At 39.3% G+C, this 14,912-nt stretch overlaps 1 pseudogene; it reads right to left on the reverse strand.

Moving 5' to 3' along the window:
• Window positions 1-7,160: 7,160 nt before the first annotated feature.
• Window positions 7,161-10,650, reverse strand: LOC139005226 (pre-mRNA-splicing factor SYF1-like; annotated as a pseudogene).
• Between the last annotated feature and the right edge of the window lie 4,262 nt (window positions 10,651-14,912).

Genomic DNA, 14,912 nt, shown 5'->3' on the forward strand with positions numbered 1-14,912 from the left:
AAATAAGAAGCCAAAGCTAGATAATTTTATGGGAGTGGGAAATGTTCACATGCTCTAGGGGGATTGTCTTGCTTGTTTGGAGGAGAGAGACATTAAAAATTTAGACTTTGTTAGAAAAACATATAGCATAGTACATATATCTAGGAAAACCACTAGAAGAATAGAAATATAACCTATAGCTTCCATACCAACATAGAAAAGCTTTATATTTTAACTGAAGCTAGAAAAGGAGGGGGAAAACAAGACCATCAGAAACAAGAAACAAAAAGGTGGATAAAATAAGTCTAAATGTATGAAGAATAATGATTGCTGAACACATATTAAATTGTAATCATGGGTCCTATGGAGTTTCAGATTACTCTGGATTTCCTGGGGGGTTGGGAGGAGAAAGGAGGTGGCAAGGAAACCATCTAAAACACCAGGATTACCAAAGCTGATTTACTCTTATACCCAATTCAGTTCAAAGTTGAAAACTTTCTTCCTTTAATATTATTTACAACTTAACCTCAGACAGATTTCCAGGTTTTCTGTATACCAACTAGAAAATAGCCTACATAAAAACTATTTTCATTTAACTCTGAAAAGAAGAAAAAAATACCTCTGCATTGCCTCTCAAACACCTGGAATCTAGTGTTTGATTCCCCTTCCCAGATGGTGTCTTTTAATCTAGCTCTTTAAAGACCGCCCATAGGTTAGGAACACCAAATAGTATACTGCAATTTCAGAGATTGCTGTCTATGTTTACTATAATTATAGAGGCATTTAAAACTTTCGCATTTTGCCACTGGGAGAAGAAATATAGAAGGATTTGGGGTAATCAGTTGTTATGGATACATCTTGAAGTTAAATTGAAGCTGTGTTTTAGTTTGCCTGTAGCAAAGTCTGATTTCAAAAAGAGCCAGGGTTTTTGAACGTTGGATATTTGCAAATATTCTAAATTCATTGGCTTAAGTTTTTCAACCAGCCACTGACCTTCAGAAACCAGGAAATCAATAGATTATGCTTTATATTTATGATGAGGCTTATATTCTCAATTTTAATTACTTAAATCGTTCACTTCATTAGTGGCTGTTTTCTTCTTCAGGAATTATTAGTATACTAGAGGCCCGGTGCATGAATTGATGCATGGGTGGGGTCCCTGGGCCTGGCTGGCGATTGAGGCCTATCAGGGGGGCTGGCCAGCAGGGGGGAGGGACCATGGGAAGTTGGCCTGCTGGGGGGACAGGCCACGGGAGGTTGGCTGTGGGAGCACACTGACCACCAGGGGGCAACTCCTGCATTAAGCGTCTGCCCCCTGGTGGTCAGTGCACATCATACTGACTGGTTGACTGGTCTTTCCAGTTGTTTGGTCATAATGGTAGCTTAGGCTTATATATATATTTATTTATTGAGGAAGGGATAGGAGAGAGAGTGAGACTTGTATGTGCCCTGACAGAGGATCAAATCCACAACCTTGGTGTATTGGTACAGTGCTTTAACCAATTGAGCTACCCGGCCAGGGCCTTTATTTTATTTTTTTTCTTAAGGTTTGGATGCTTGAGCTTAAGTTTACTTTTTTGTTCTCAAATCAAACTGTAGGTCACTGAGTTATGAGTATTAGTACTCTCAGGAATCCCCTAGTCTAAACTTCCATTACACAGAAGATGACACTGAGGGTCAAAGAGGAACTGTAACTTTCCCAAATCCTCAGGATTCTTTAGTGACAAAGATTTGGCCTGAAACCTTAAATAATGTGTGGGTTGTCTCTTCATAACATGTCCAAAGGAGGGAGACCATTTAGGTAAAATAGTTGTTTTATTATTTTAATATTTAATAAACACTATTTTAATCAGCAACACATCCTAATGTCAAACAAAAAAAGTATCAGTAGAAATTCAGTGAAGCAGCTTATTGATCAGGTTTTGTGAAATGTTGATGCTGCTGTCCACTCTGGCTAATTCATAAGAGGAAAAATCATTTAGAAAATTCCTGGATTCAATCAATTCTAATTAATAGTGTATAAAATAGTAATTTAGTATTATTTTAAAATTATAGAATATTTTATGAATACACAAAGGTGAGATAAAAATCTAATAGATACTCATATTTCTACCACTAAATTTAATAAATGTTTAATTTAAACTCATGGCTTTTATTTTTATCTATGTTAATATCATATTAATGTCCATGTAAATTATGATGTAAAATAATCACAATGTAGTATTCAATTGTATCATTTATTTTTCTATCCCCCAAAGATAATATGTAGTTTTTTCCCAAGTTATTTTTGCTTTCAGAAGTAGTTAACATCCTTATACAGCCCTCTTAGTATACACAGGGGAATTTTCTCGTATATATAACCAGAAGTGGACAAGCTGGCTCAAATGTTTTTTCAATATTCCTCAATTGAATCGATTTTCCTTCCCACTAGCACAAATAAGAGCTCCTGCTTCTACATCCTTATATATCCTTGGAACTATCAAACTTTAAAATGTTTCCCACAAAATGATATATTTTTCATTTATTTGGACCTTTTCTTATGCCATTGAGATATTAAAGTATTCCACATAATTATCTTGAACATATTTGGTTAGATGTACACTTAGGATTTTTTGCTCCTGCAGTAAATATATATATATATATATAATTTTTTTTTAGAAAAAATGGTCTTATATTTTCTAATTGATTATTGCTAGCACATGGAATGTTGCTAATTTTTTTGTATAGTGTATTGTCTATCTAGTGACCTAAATTTATTAATTTTAAAGATTTTGTTTCTTTCTTTTCTACTATTTTTTCTACTACTATTTCTACTTTATTTTCTTATTTTGTTGGACTGTATAGATTGTCCAGTAAAATGCTAAAAGAAAAACACCAGGAATAGCAGGCATTCATATCATAGTCTTTTTTGTTTGTTTCTTGAATTTTTAAATTGAATTTATTGAGGTCACATTGGTTAATAAAATTAATTTCTGACTAGACTAGGAATACTTCTATTGTTTTGCCATTAAGTATTGTTTGATGTCTTTTTAGTAGATGTTCTTTATTAGTTTAAGGGAATTCTCTCCTATTTCTAGTTTGTTATAATTTTTTCATGCAGTGGACTTATTGGAGGCCTCATAAATTATTCTAGTTATAGGTTTAAATTTACTTAAAAAAACACAAACTAGTGGTGTATAGAGAATATGTTGTAGGCTGAAAACATGGTAACTGCTGACTTAGACTTTAGAATCAGGAAGAAAAAGAGGCGTGAGTTAGGCAAAAAACTTAATTGCCCAAAAGATTCTACTTAATGAATGCTGAAACTATGCTGGGTCAGAGCAGGCAGGCCTTGGACACAGTAGTTTTGAAGAAACGGGCACATTTGTCTGGTGAAGTCAAAAAGCCTGGTGGATCATTTAGGCGGTGGGCTGATGAAAAGTGATTCTATTTACAAATCATGTGTGGGAAGACACACCTACTGAACACACCAGGATTATGAAAGTCTTCGAAGTTCTTGTACAAATAGCTTGGGTTAACTAGTTTGTTTGAAACCCAAAACTGTACAGTCATTATTACCTTTAAATAGAGGCTCGGCTACAGTGAGTTAGGTCACCTTCTCCGTGTGCACATGTGTTGTGCTCCAGCCTGCGAGGAAAAACCATCAGTCTTTCCCACAGCTGTTCTCCTTCATTATGTAGTGGAAACATGCTAAAGGGTCTGTCCAAGTCACTGTTCCGGGTTTGATCCCCACTTCAAAAACACCTGAAAGAAGGTCCTTGACATCAAATCGGTTCAATTCCACAAATGTTATTGACAGCCTGGCTTGGCAAATGTATTGTGTAACTCATCATGTGAAATATGAAGATAATGAATTCCAAGACTTTTACAATTTAAAAATTGTAAAAAGGGAGCCATTGGAGACTAAAATTGAAATTTTTGAGGGTAAAATACTGCTATTTTGAAGTTGAAATAAAGCAAGAGGCAGGAATTAATTAGCCTTTGCAGCGGTTCTCAACCTGTGGGTCGCGACCCCATTGGGGGGCGAACGACCCTTTCACAGGGGTCGCCTAAGACCATCGGAAAACACATATATAATTACATTATGATTCATAACAGTAGCAAAATTACAGTTATGAAGTAGCAACGAAAATAATTTTATGGTTGGGGGTCACCACAACATGAGGAACTATATTAAAGGGTCGCGGCATTAGGAAGGTTGAGAACCACTGCTTTAGGGGAACCTTTTTCTTTGTCTTGGGAGGGATTATTTTGCTTTTAGTCATGTAGATTTAAATCATTGGGCCTCCCTACCTACTCTGGGGAGCTCGAATGTAATGAATTAATGTAAATGTACTTGCGTTAGACTGAGTTGTAAGATAATTTTTTAAGTAAATTGAGTATAATAGCACTATTGTGTAACAGCAGAATTTTTTTTAAAAATTCCCCTTGAAATAAATTGAGTTTTCTTTGGGTATTTGTGAGTGCATTTGCAAAAAAACTCTGCTGGTTGTTTATAAATTGTTTCCACTTTTTTTTTTCTTTTTCTGAACACAGAGCTAGACTGTAGTTTCTAATCTTCCTTACAATTAGTTGTGATGCTGTGATTGGTTCTTGTTAAAAATATGTAAGTGGAAGTGATGTGTGGCATTTCCATGGCAAGACTGTTAATATTACATAGGCCTCCATGCTCTCTTCTTTTCCCTAATGAATGCAGTTGACGTCTAAAGGATGACAAGGCCCCAAGACAAAAGAAGCCTGGGTCCCTCATTGCCTCCAAATGGAACAGTACTTGTAGACCTGGAACACTATCTTGAAACCTTAAACGAAAGGTTAAAATATTTCAACTATTTTGTTGAAATATTTTATCTTATTATTATTATTGTTGTTATTATTATTTTTTAGAAAACTCCATATTGTTTTTAATAGTAGGTGACACCATTTTGGATTCCCACCAATGGTGTACAAAGTTTGTACTATCTTCACTTCCTTGCCTAAACTTACTCTCTTTTGTTTTCTGATAATACTCAACCTAACAGGTATGAGGTAGTAACTCATTGTGGTTTTGATTTGAAATTCCATAATGATTAATGACGTTGAACATTTTTTTTATATACTTGTTGGTATTTGTATTTCTTCTTTGCGTTTGACTAGATATTTTAATAGCTACATTGTGTTATAGTCACATCATTCTTTAAGCCTTCAGTGAAATATTGTTGAAAGTCACAAAATGGTTTCAGGTGTGAATGTGGGGGATTAGGGAGGGGAATGTCTACTTCCTAAGGTGAGACTGGGGGGATGGGGATCATTGGTAGTTCACCTGCAGCAGAGGCAGTGTTCAGTGAAGTGGTGTGTGCATAAGGTCATCCACAGCAGAAAAAAAGTGCAATGTTAAGAAGGCTGGAGTGGAAGGAAATCAGGAGTCTTTCTTCAGAATGTATGTGAGGCAGTACTTTGAGAACTCTTAGAAATACCTGGAGGATGCTCTAAGGAGGCTCTTTTCCTAAAATAGCCCAGTGGGATTTGTATAATTATAGTATGCATATGAACATTGTATCTTTATTTTGTAGTCATAGGCTGGTGAAAATGCTAAAATACAGATGATATATTTAAGTTTGATATGTTTTATGTTTATATCAGGACTTTCTTCTAGTAGCACTGATTAATGAGAGTTTTAATAGCCAACGAGAGACAGTGGGTTTAACACCATCTCAGTCATACAATATATTTTATGGTAAGGTGGTTGTGCAGGCCCAAGTACCAAATTTTATCAGAGACAATTGACTATCTAACGCTGAAGAAGATGAACACGATGGCAGGACCATTCAGTGGAAGAAGTTAAGATTGCTACTTATCAAATATTTACATAATTATTGATGTGAAAAATGTATTGGTGCCATTGTAGTTTGTGTTTTCTATTTGTCCTGCATATACAGTTTATTTTTTTTCTTGACTTGTTAAAATTGTTTGAGATTTTTCTTCTGTTTGTTTACTTGTTTTTACTTCTATGTTTTTCTCCTTTATTTGTTTGGAATATATGTACTTTATTATCTATTATTTTAGTCATTACTCTTGGAATTTAACAATGTACATTTAAGTCTAAGGTTAGTGAATATTTTCACCCACTCCCAAACAAAATGAGGATTTTGGTATATGTGAACTCAAATTACCCTCCTCTCATCTTACATGTAACTGTGTCTAGTGCCTTATCTTTCTATTTTTTACACTTCATGAAATAGATATTTTTATGCTTTGAATACTAGTTTAAATTTACCATAAGCTTATTCATTTATTTAGCTACAATTCTTTCTTGGATCTGAGATCTTTTTGGATCATTTATTTCCTATTAAAGTACATCCTTTAGATGCTCATTTAGTAGGATCTTTGAATGGTAAACTTCTTTAGTTTTTGTTTATCCAAATATCTTTATTTCGTTTTTATTCTCAAGAATAGTTTTTCCAGGTATAAAATTCTAAGTTTGAAATTATTTCCTCTCAATTTTGAAGATACTATTACACTATCTTCTGACTGAAAAGTTAGTTTTTAGTCTAATTCATGTTACTTTATAGGTAATTAGGCTTTCTCTCCCCTCTCACTGCTTTTAAGATTTTCTCTTTGCCTACAGTTTGTCTTCATGTGTGGCTTTTTTCTATTTTATATTTATTGGACTCTAAGAAATTGTATCTTTAATTAATTCTGGAAATTACTTGGACTTATTATCTTTCACTTTTATCACTCATCCATTCCGTCATTATTCTCCTTTTTGAACTTCAATTAGACATATTAGTTAGAGCTTCCTGCTACGTCTTCTGTGTCTCTTAATCTCTCTTGATATTGCTGAGCTGAATTCTGAGTATATTTGGATATATTTTCCAGAAATAAATCTCTTTTCATATATGCCCAAACCACTGTTTAATTTATCTAGCAAGACTTTTAAAAACAAACAAAAGCCCTAACTTTATTTTCTTAGATTTACAGAAAAATGAAAAAGATACTACAGAGAATTTCCATTCACTCCAAATGCAGTTTCTTCTATTAATATCTTAAATTAGTATAGTATATTTATTGCAATTAATAAACTGATATTGGATACACTATTATCAATTAAAGTTCATATATCTTTTATATATTTCCTTAGTTTTTACCTAATGTCCTCTTTCTGTTTTAGGATCTCATCCAGGATACCATATTACATTTAGTTGTCATGTCTCCTTCTTGACAACTTCTCTTAACTGTGACAATTTCTTAGACTTTCCTTGTTTGGTGGTGACCATGACAGTTTTGAGGAGTACTGGTCATGCATTTTGTAAAATGACCCTCTATTAAAATTTTTCGGATGTTTTTCTCCTGATTAGACTGGAGTAATGGGGTTTTGGGAGGAAGACCACAGAGATAAAGCACCATTTCTTATCATATCATATCAAGGGTATGGTACATTCTGTCAACATGCCTCATCATTGTTGATATTGACCTTGATCACCTGGTTGAGGTAATATTTGTCAGATTTCTCCACTGTAAAGTTACTTCCCACCCAACCCCTTCCTATACTGTCCTTTTTTTGAATAAAGTCACTGTGTGCAGCCCACAGCTAAGAAGTTATGCTCTACCTTCTTGATGATGGAATAGGTAGTAAATTACTTGGAATTCTTCTTTATGGAAGATTTGTTTCTTCTCACCCATTTGCTTATTCAATTATTTATTTATATCAGTATAGACTAGTGGATACTTGTTCTATACTTTGAGTTACAGCCCAATATTACTTTATTTTGTTCCTCAGGTTGTTTCAACGTTGGCCATGGGAGCTTTTTTAGTTGGCTCCTGTGTGCCTGTGTCATTGTGATTTTACATTTTGCACCTTTTTACTCTCTGGCACTACAAGATTCTCTAAGCTCATTTTGTGTTCTCCAGTCCTGGAGTCAACCATTTCTCCAAGGAGGACCCCTGGTTTCTTTTATTGGAGAGTGGTATTGGAAACCAAGACATAGGTGATCGTTAATGATCATTGAGTTTGAATGACATTTTCTATACCTTAGATATATTTGTGCTTTTTAAAACTCTCTCTCTCTCTCTCCCTCTCTCTCTCTCTCTCTTTCTCTCTCTCTCTTTTGGCCATAGAAACAGGCTTCATTGCAAGGGAGGCCGGGTGAGGTAGGTGTCAGTCTTCCTTTGGAGCAGTTGAGCAGCATGCTCTGCTGCTCCAGCCGTTCCTCATTGGGCTGTAGATTCATCTCATCCTCATCCTCACGTTTGCCCATCTCCATCTCCTCTGGGTTGTCCTGCCATGTCGGCTTGGCCAGCCCCTCCCAGGAAGCATCGCTCCACACCAACAGGATCTTCCTTTGGGCTCATGGGGGCTGGTTGCTCTTGGCCTCCACTGCCAGCTGCTTAGCCCATTGCTCCAGCGGCTCCGTATCTTCCATGCCACTCTGCTCCTGGGCGACGTCAGCCATGGTGTTTGTGGAGCTACCCCACACCTTGAGCGTGTGCAAGGCCATGAAGTTGACCTGCACGATGTACGTGGCCTGCATGCTTCGGCGGATCTGCAGCATCTCCTGTGTCCTTCTTGCCTTGCGGGTCCTCGAAGTCCTCCCACGTTTGCTAGGAGGCCCCACTCACCCAGGGCTGCAGATTTGGGAGAAGCTGTAGATGGCTTGGGCGTGGTCAATCTCCCCCGGTGTTCACTCCCTATCCACAAGCCACAGGCACAGCTCCTGGGCGTGCTTGTGTGACTGAATCTCCCTGGCATTCTGGCAGATGCCGTGCCAGTGGGAGACTCCATAGATATCCACTACCCTTTCGATATAATTATTGCTCATGTTGTTCTGCTGGGCGGATGCCACCTCCCGGGTGGTGTACTGTACACGGCCACCGAGAGTCTGCCCTCTCACACCCCACTCCTCCTTCAGCTGTGAGTACTGCAGGTACAAGGTGTTTGCGAATTTGCCATCAACGCCTACTCCAGGGAGTCCCGGCACCTGCTCCAGCTTGCGGCCTCCCCCTAGTGGGCGATGAATTTGGTCAGGTTGATGCCCGGATGTAAGACGTATTGGCCCACTTGAACAGCGAGATGCCCCCACTCATATGCCTTGAAACACTCCTCGAAGCAGTGTGCTCCTGCAGGAACATGGTGGAGTTGATGACAATCTGGGGAAGGTGATCCTCAGGTCCAAGAAGCTGTTATTCACAACCTTGGTGGACTAAAAGGTGCCCAGGCTCTCCTCCAGGTCGGGGAGCAGGGACCACACCTCCCGGGTCTTATATACATGGTTTTTCCCGGGCTCCGAGTTGTTAAAGTTCTTGGCCTGGCCTGGGGCAGTGCTGTCGCCTTCCGCAGGAGCCTCAGGGCCTGCTCCTAATTCTCATGTCAGAGCTCCAGCTCGTCACACTCGCAACATACGCTTGCCAGGTCATCCATCGGCTTGAAGCTCACCTTGGTGGCCTCCTTCCGGACGATGCAGGCTGTGGTCCTCATAACCGTTGGCAAACCTGACCCATGAGTGTGGCGTGTGCCCGTAGCCTTGAAGGGGTCGGGCGTCTGCAAAGATCCCTTGCATGTGTTTGATGATCTCCGTGAGGGGGCAGCCCTGGTGCAGGGCCCAGAGCTTGTGCCACTCAGCAAGCGGTGCGGGTTTGGGCGCAGCAAGACGCTGTAGAGGAGCAGGGGCTGCTGGCTGATGAGCTGCTCGAAGCGTCCAGGCACAGTTTCAGGGCCATGTTGTCCTCCTCCTCCCGCCCCAGCTCCGAGGCGTCTCCAGCTGAGCTGTGAGCCTGCTCTCCTCGAACTGGGCGGAGCTGTCCAACGCCTGGATGAAGTCCTGTGCGGTGACCATGGCCAGACCGGATGGACACCTCATACACCTCCCAAGCCTTCTCACAGTGGCCACCGAAGAGGTACTAGTTGGCCAGCAAGCACTAAAGCTTACCCCGCTGGTCGGGTGAGGCCTTTCTCGCTCCTCTCTCCTCCCCATGTTGAGCGGCTGTGCTTTATCCGGGTTATGGGAGATGAGGTCGCAGAGATCGTGCCACAGCTGGTAATTGCACTTGCGGGCCTCGGACACTCAGCGCTCGTCCTCTACCACAGTGGCCAGGCACTGTGTGGCCTCGTCCAGCTCGATTTGAGATACTCCGTGCGCTCCTCTGCGCTTTCAGGGCTCAGCTTAAGGAAGCACCATGGCCCGCATGGCTCAGGTGCGAGCCCAGGAAGCGCAGGTACAAGGTCCAAATAGGAGAGTGTTGAGCGATGGGCAATGCCTGGGGCGCACAGTTGAAAGTGCAGCAGGTGTGTGTGTGTGTGTGTGTGTGTGTGTGTGTGTGTGTGTGTGACGCGGACCTGGTACATGGGGAATTGGCGATATTCTAGCCACAGATGCGGCATCTTGTGCAGGAACACAAAGGCCCTCTCGCGGCAGGAATTGACATCTTCGCAGTCTGGGAGTGGTGCCCGAGGTTGTAGCTACAGGACAGCAGCTTCAGTGCCTGCTCACACAGCTGATTGAGCCCGGGCTTCGCACTCCTTGTTTGAACTCTATGTGTCGGAGCCAGCATTTGACAGAGAACTGGTTCTGCACGATTTCCTCCTCAGTGGGGAGGTTCTCTTCTTCCACAGTGAGCTCACTTGGTGGCCTTCTTCAGGACGATGCGGGCATCATTTAGCTGCCACTCTGGCTGGGAGAGTTGCACCATCACCACCATTTTTCCTGGCTGCTTAGTTACAGGCTGGTGCCACGTTATGACTTTTACTTTTTAAAAAAAAATATATTTTATTGATTTTTTACAGAGAGGAAGGGAGAGAGATAGAGAGTTAGAAACATCGATGAGAGAGAGACATCAATCAGCTGCCTCCTGCACACTCCCTCCTGCACACTGCCTGCAACCAAGGTACATGCCCTTGACCGGAATCGAACCTGGGGCCCCTGAGTCCGCAGGCTGACACTCTATCCACTGAGCCAAACTGGTTAGGGCGACTTTTACTTTTTTAAATAGTCTTTTGTTCTTTTTTATATTCCCATTCCTTTACATTTTTGAAATATTAAATATATAATTTTTTATGGTCCATATCTGATAATTCCAATGCCTGAAATTGTTGCAGGTCTGTTTTTGTGTGTGTTTGTTTCTGTGAGTTTTGCTCTTGGTGACTTGCTTCTTTGTCAGTATAGTGCATTTAAAAATATGAATTATTAACTGTTGTTTCTCTTATGTATAGAAATTCTCTGAGGCTTGAGGTTGGGGGTGTGTTCTCTCAAAGAGGACTATGAATTGCTTCTGCCAAATAGATGCCTGAGGGCCCTATGGGCTTGATTCCCAGTAGGGCGCATGCAGGAGGCAGCCAATCCAAGATTCTCTCTCATCATTGATGTTTCTCTCCTCTCTTCCACCTCCTTCCTCTCTGAAATCAATAAAGATGTATTTTTTTAAAAAAAAATAAGTTGTTATATTATTAAAAGATGTCTAAAAGAATTTAAAAGAAAATTTAAATTAAACTTATTGGAGTGACACTGATTAATAGTTAAAAGAATTTTAATTCTAAATTTCTAGTGTTTTAAATTAAAAATGGGGAAGACTGAGATTTAGCAAGATATATTATATATTCAACTTAAGAAAAAAGGTTTTGAAAAAATTTTCTGATCCTGAAAATTTGGAAACAACCCAAATGTCCACCAAGGAATGAACAGGTAAACAAAATATATGTAGTAATATAATAGGATATTATTCAGCAATTAGAAAGGAATGAAGCTCAAAAACATTTGTTAAGTGAAAGAAGCAATCACAAAAGATCATATGTTGCATGATTCCTCTTAAGTATCCAGAATAGGCAAATCATTGGAAGTAGCAAGTAGATGAGTGTTTGCTTAGGGTGAGGGGGATTTAGGGCAGTGACTGCTAATGGGTCCATTGTTTCTTTTTGGGTGATGAAAATTGATTGTATAACTTTCTAAAAACTATTGAATTATACACTTCAAATTGGTGAATTTGATAGTGTGCATTACATGTCAATAACATTGTTATAAAAATAAAATAACAACATGTCACCCTTTGTGTCCAGGTTTTCTCATCTCTGTTAAATCGGAGATGAGCCATTTGGCTGGTTGGTTTCCTCCGTTTCCAATATTCTGTAATTCCATGGTTTTGTGATTAGCAACAGACATCACTATTGTTACACATACTGTGTTTTTAATGGATAATGACTTTTAATCGTTCTAAGATAATCTTAAAATTATTTTTGGAAGTTTCTAGGGTATAAATAACAAACCAATGATCATTCCATTTATAAACTCACAGAAGAAAAGCCACGGCTTTCCTGGACCATTTGAAGGGTCACCAGTGACCTATGAACCTCAGGAGAACTAGGTTTCTATATTATCTTGAGTAAGGAAAACATTATACATAATAAAAACATTACATCAACTTACACTGTTAAAAACTGCCTCTTAGTTTCACTGTCTAAGCACACATTTGATATACTAATTGATCAAGCCATAAAGAAGCAAATTGAATCAAAATTTAATGTCCTTAGGAGAAAAGGCAGACAAAAACTTGGCAGACCATACAAATTTGAAGATATATAGAGCAGTGATTAGAACTAAGAGGCTGTAATTTGACCCAGACATTAAATCAAGCTTCTTGAAAAATACATTTTTCTAAAACAAATATTTATGACTATTAAATGACAAAACCAGATAACACAAGCCAACATGAAGTCCTAAAATGTAATCAGCTTTCAAGGATTAAAATGATGATTTTCATCATGTAGCTTGGCTGTTCTGGCATATAATGAAGGTTAAAGAAAGTCGGCTCCTCCAGCTGTTTGGGGCTTGATAAGGGCTCATACTAAGAACAGGGCTCATAGATGAGCTTTCTATAGCACAACTTCTAACAATATATCTTGCTGGTGGACTTTGGGAACCAATAGCTTGAAGCTAGCTAGTGTGACCCGAAACAGTAAGAGAAGTGGCTTTAACAAACCAAGGACACAGGCTTATAACAGCTGGAAATGGTGATGTCAATAGTGAACAAGGATTTGCAGAAAGCGTCATATTTATGTATGAGTAGTCTGAAAGATCTGATGGTCACCAAAGGTTACTCAGAAAGGCACCACAAACAGGCAATGACACTAATTGTCATGTCCTCTTTGGATGTGAGGAAGGTTCTATGTAATTATCCAGACCTACAGCCATCACTAAAAATAAATGCCACTTCTAAAAGCAGAGATAGTTGGAAGGGCAAAACATAGGCAGATTAGTTTAGAAGAAGCTTCTTTGAAGTTAGAGGGCCAGGAAAAAAAGTATAGGTTAAAACTGAGAATGTAGAATTTTAGAGTTAGATGGAATGTGATGATCTTATGATGCTTTGTGTTAGTCAGGATACGGTAATCTATACTCAGATAATAAACCCAGAAATCTCTGTGGCTTATTCAAGTACACAGACACATTCATCCATCTGAGCATTCAGGGTACTAAACTCATTCTGTACGCTGACAATGCCATGGCTTCCTGAAGGGACACATAACTTGTGTTCACATTTCATTGGCCAGAAATCAGGCCCTGATTCTAACCCGATATCAAGGGAGCTTGGAAATGTAGTTTTCCCATGAAACATTGAGGCAGAACTTAATACTGCTTCCAACCACTGTATGGACCACTTCCTCATTTTTTTCTATAATACTTACCCCTCGAATCTGCTTAATATTCTACTTTAAATCAATTCACTTAAAAATTGTTACCATTAGATAAACTACTAATTAAAATTTAATTTAAGCTGGTTTATGTAACAATCATTTATTTTTCTACTGTACATTAAAATAAATACATACTTATTAGGTGTATGTTATGGACATTCTAAACTCATGTTCCATGTCAGTGATTATAAATCAAAAACTTTAGAAAAAACTAAGCTAATTTTCCCATTTTATGATGAGAAACCTGAGGGTCAGAGGTATGACCTATGTTCTCCCAAATCACATGAAACGTTGAACGGTAAAGCCAGATTTAGAGTTTAGGTTTCTTTTCCACTATACCATGCTTTCGATCCTCTAAGTTTGTGGGGAAAGGATGTGGGCACTAGGCAAACACACTGAGTCACCGCAATTAGGGGAATGAAAAAAGAACACATGCACAATGTACAAATATCTTAAGGAGAAAAAGAAACCAGCGGGACAAGTTGTGAGCTGCAAGGCAGATGGGGTCTCTTAGAAAACATGACTCCCACACAAATCAGCAGATTTGAGTGCATGGCTGTCTAAAGGCTTCTGAGAGACGGATTTTCTGAATTACTTAGACTCACTGATGAAAAATTCTAGAGGCCTTGAGAATCACCACCGGAGAGGAGCACACATGACTGCAGGAGCCACCAGGCCAACAGCTGGGCCCTGCACGTGGAGGCACAGGAAGTATCTGTCTAGAGCTCCCTGCCCTCTGTGTGTGGCCACAAACCCCCAGGAGCACACTGCCTATAAACACAGGGAAGGGAATCGCTTCCATTTGGATCAAAATAAAATACCAAAAAGGGTTTGGTGTAAAACTTCTGGAGGATCCCTGGGTGTTTCTTAATATTTTATAAAGCAGCTTTGAGAACAAATGCCTGCCTGCTTTTAAAGACTTACAATGGGTACCTGGCTGATTTAAGCTTACCAATTAGGATCACTGGATTTGGCACCTGAGGAGATTTTAGAGGTCATCTATTACAGTACAGTGGGGCCTTGACTTACGAGTGTCCCGACTAACGAGTTTTTTGAGATACCAGCTGTCTCTAGGCCAGCCATGGGCAAACTACGGCCCGCGGGGCCGGATCCGCCCGTTTGAAATGAATAAAACTAAAAAAAAAAAAAAAAAGACCGTACCCTTTTATGTAATGATGTTTACTTTGAATTTATGTTAGTTCACACAAACACTCCATTCATGCTTTTGTTCCAGCCCTCCGGTCCAGTTTAAGAACCCATTGTGGCCCTCGAGTCAAAA

The sequence above is a fragment of the Myotis yumanensis genome, unplaced genomic scaffold (assembly GCF_028538775.1).
Source record: "Myotis yumanensis isolate MYYU_CA2020_CCGP unplaced genomic scaffold, mMyoYum1.0.hap1 SCAF_1, whole genome shotgun sequence".
Taxonomy (NCBI): domain Eukaryota; kingdom Metazoa; phylum Chordata; class Mammalia; order Chiroptera; family Vespertilionidae; genus Myotis; species Myotis yumanensis.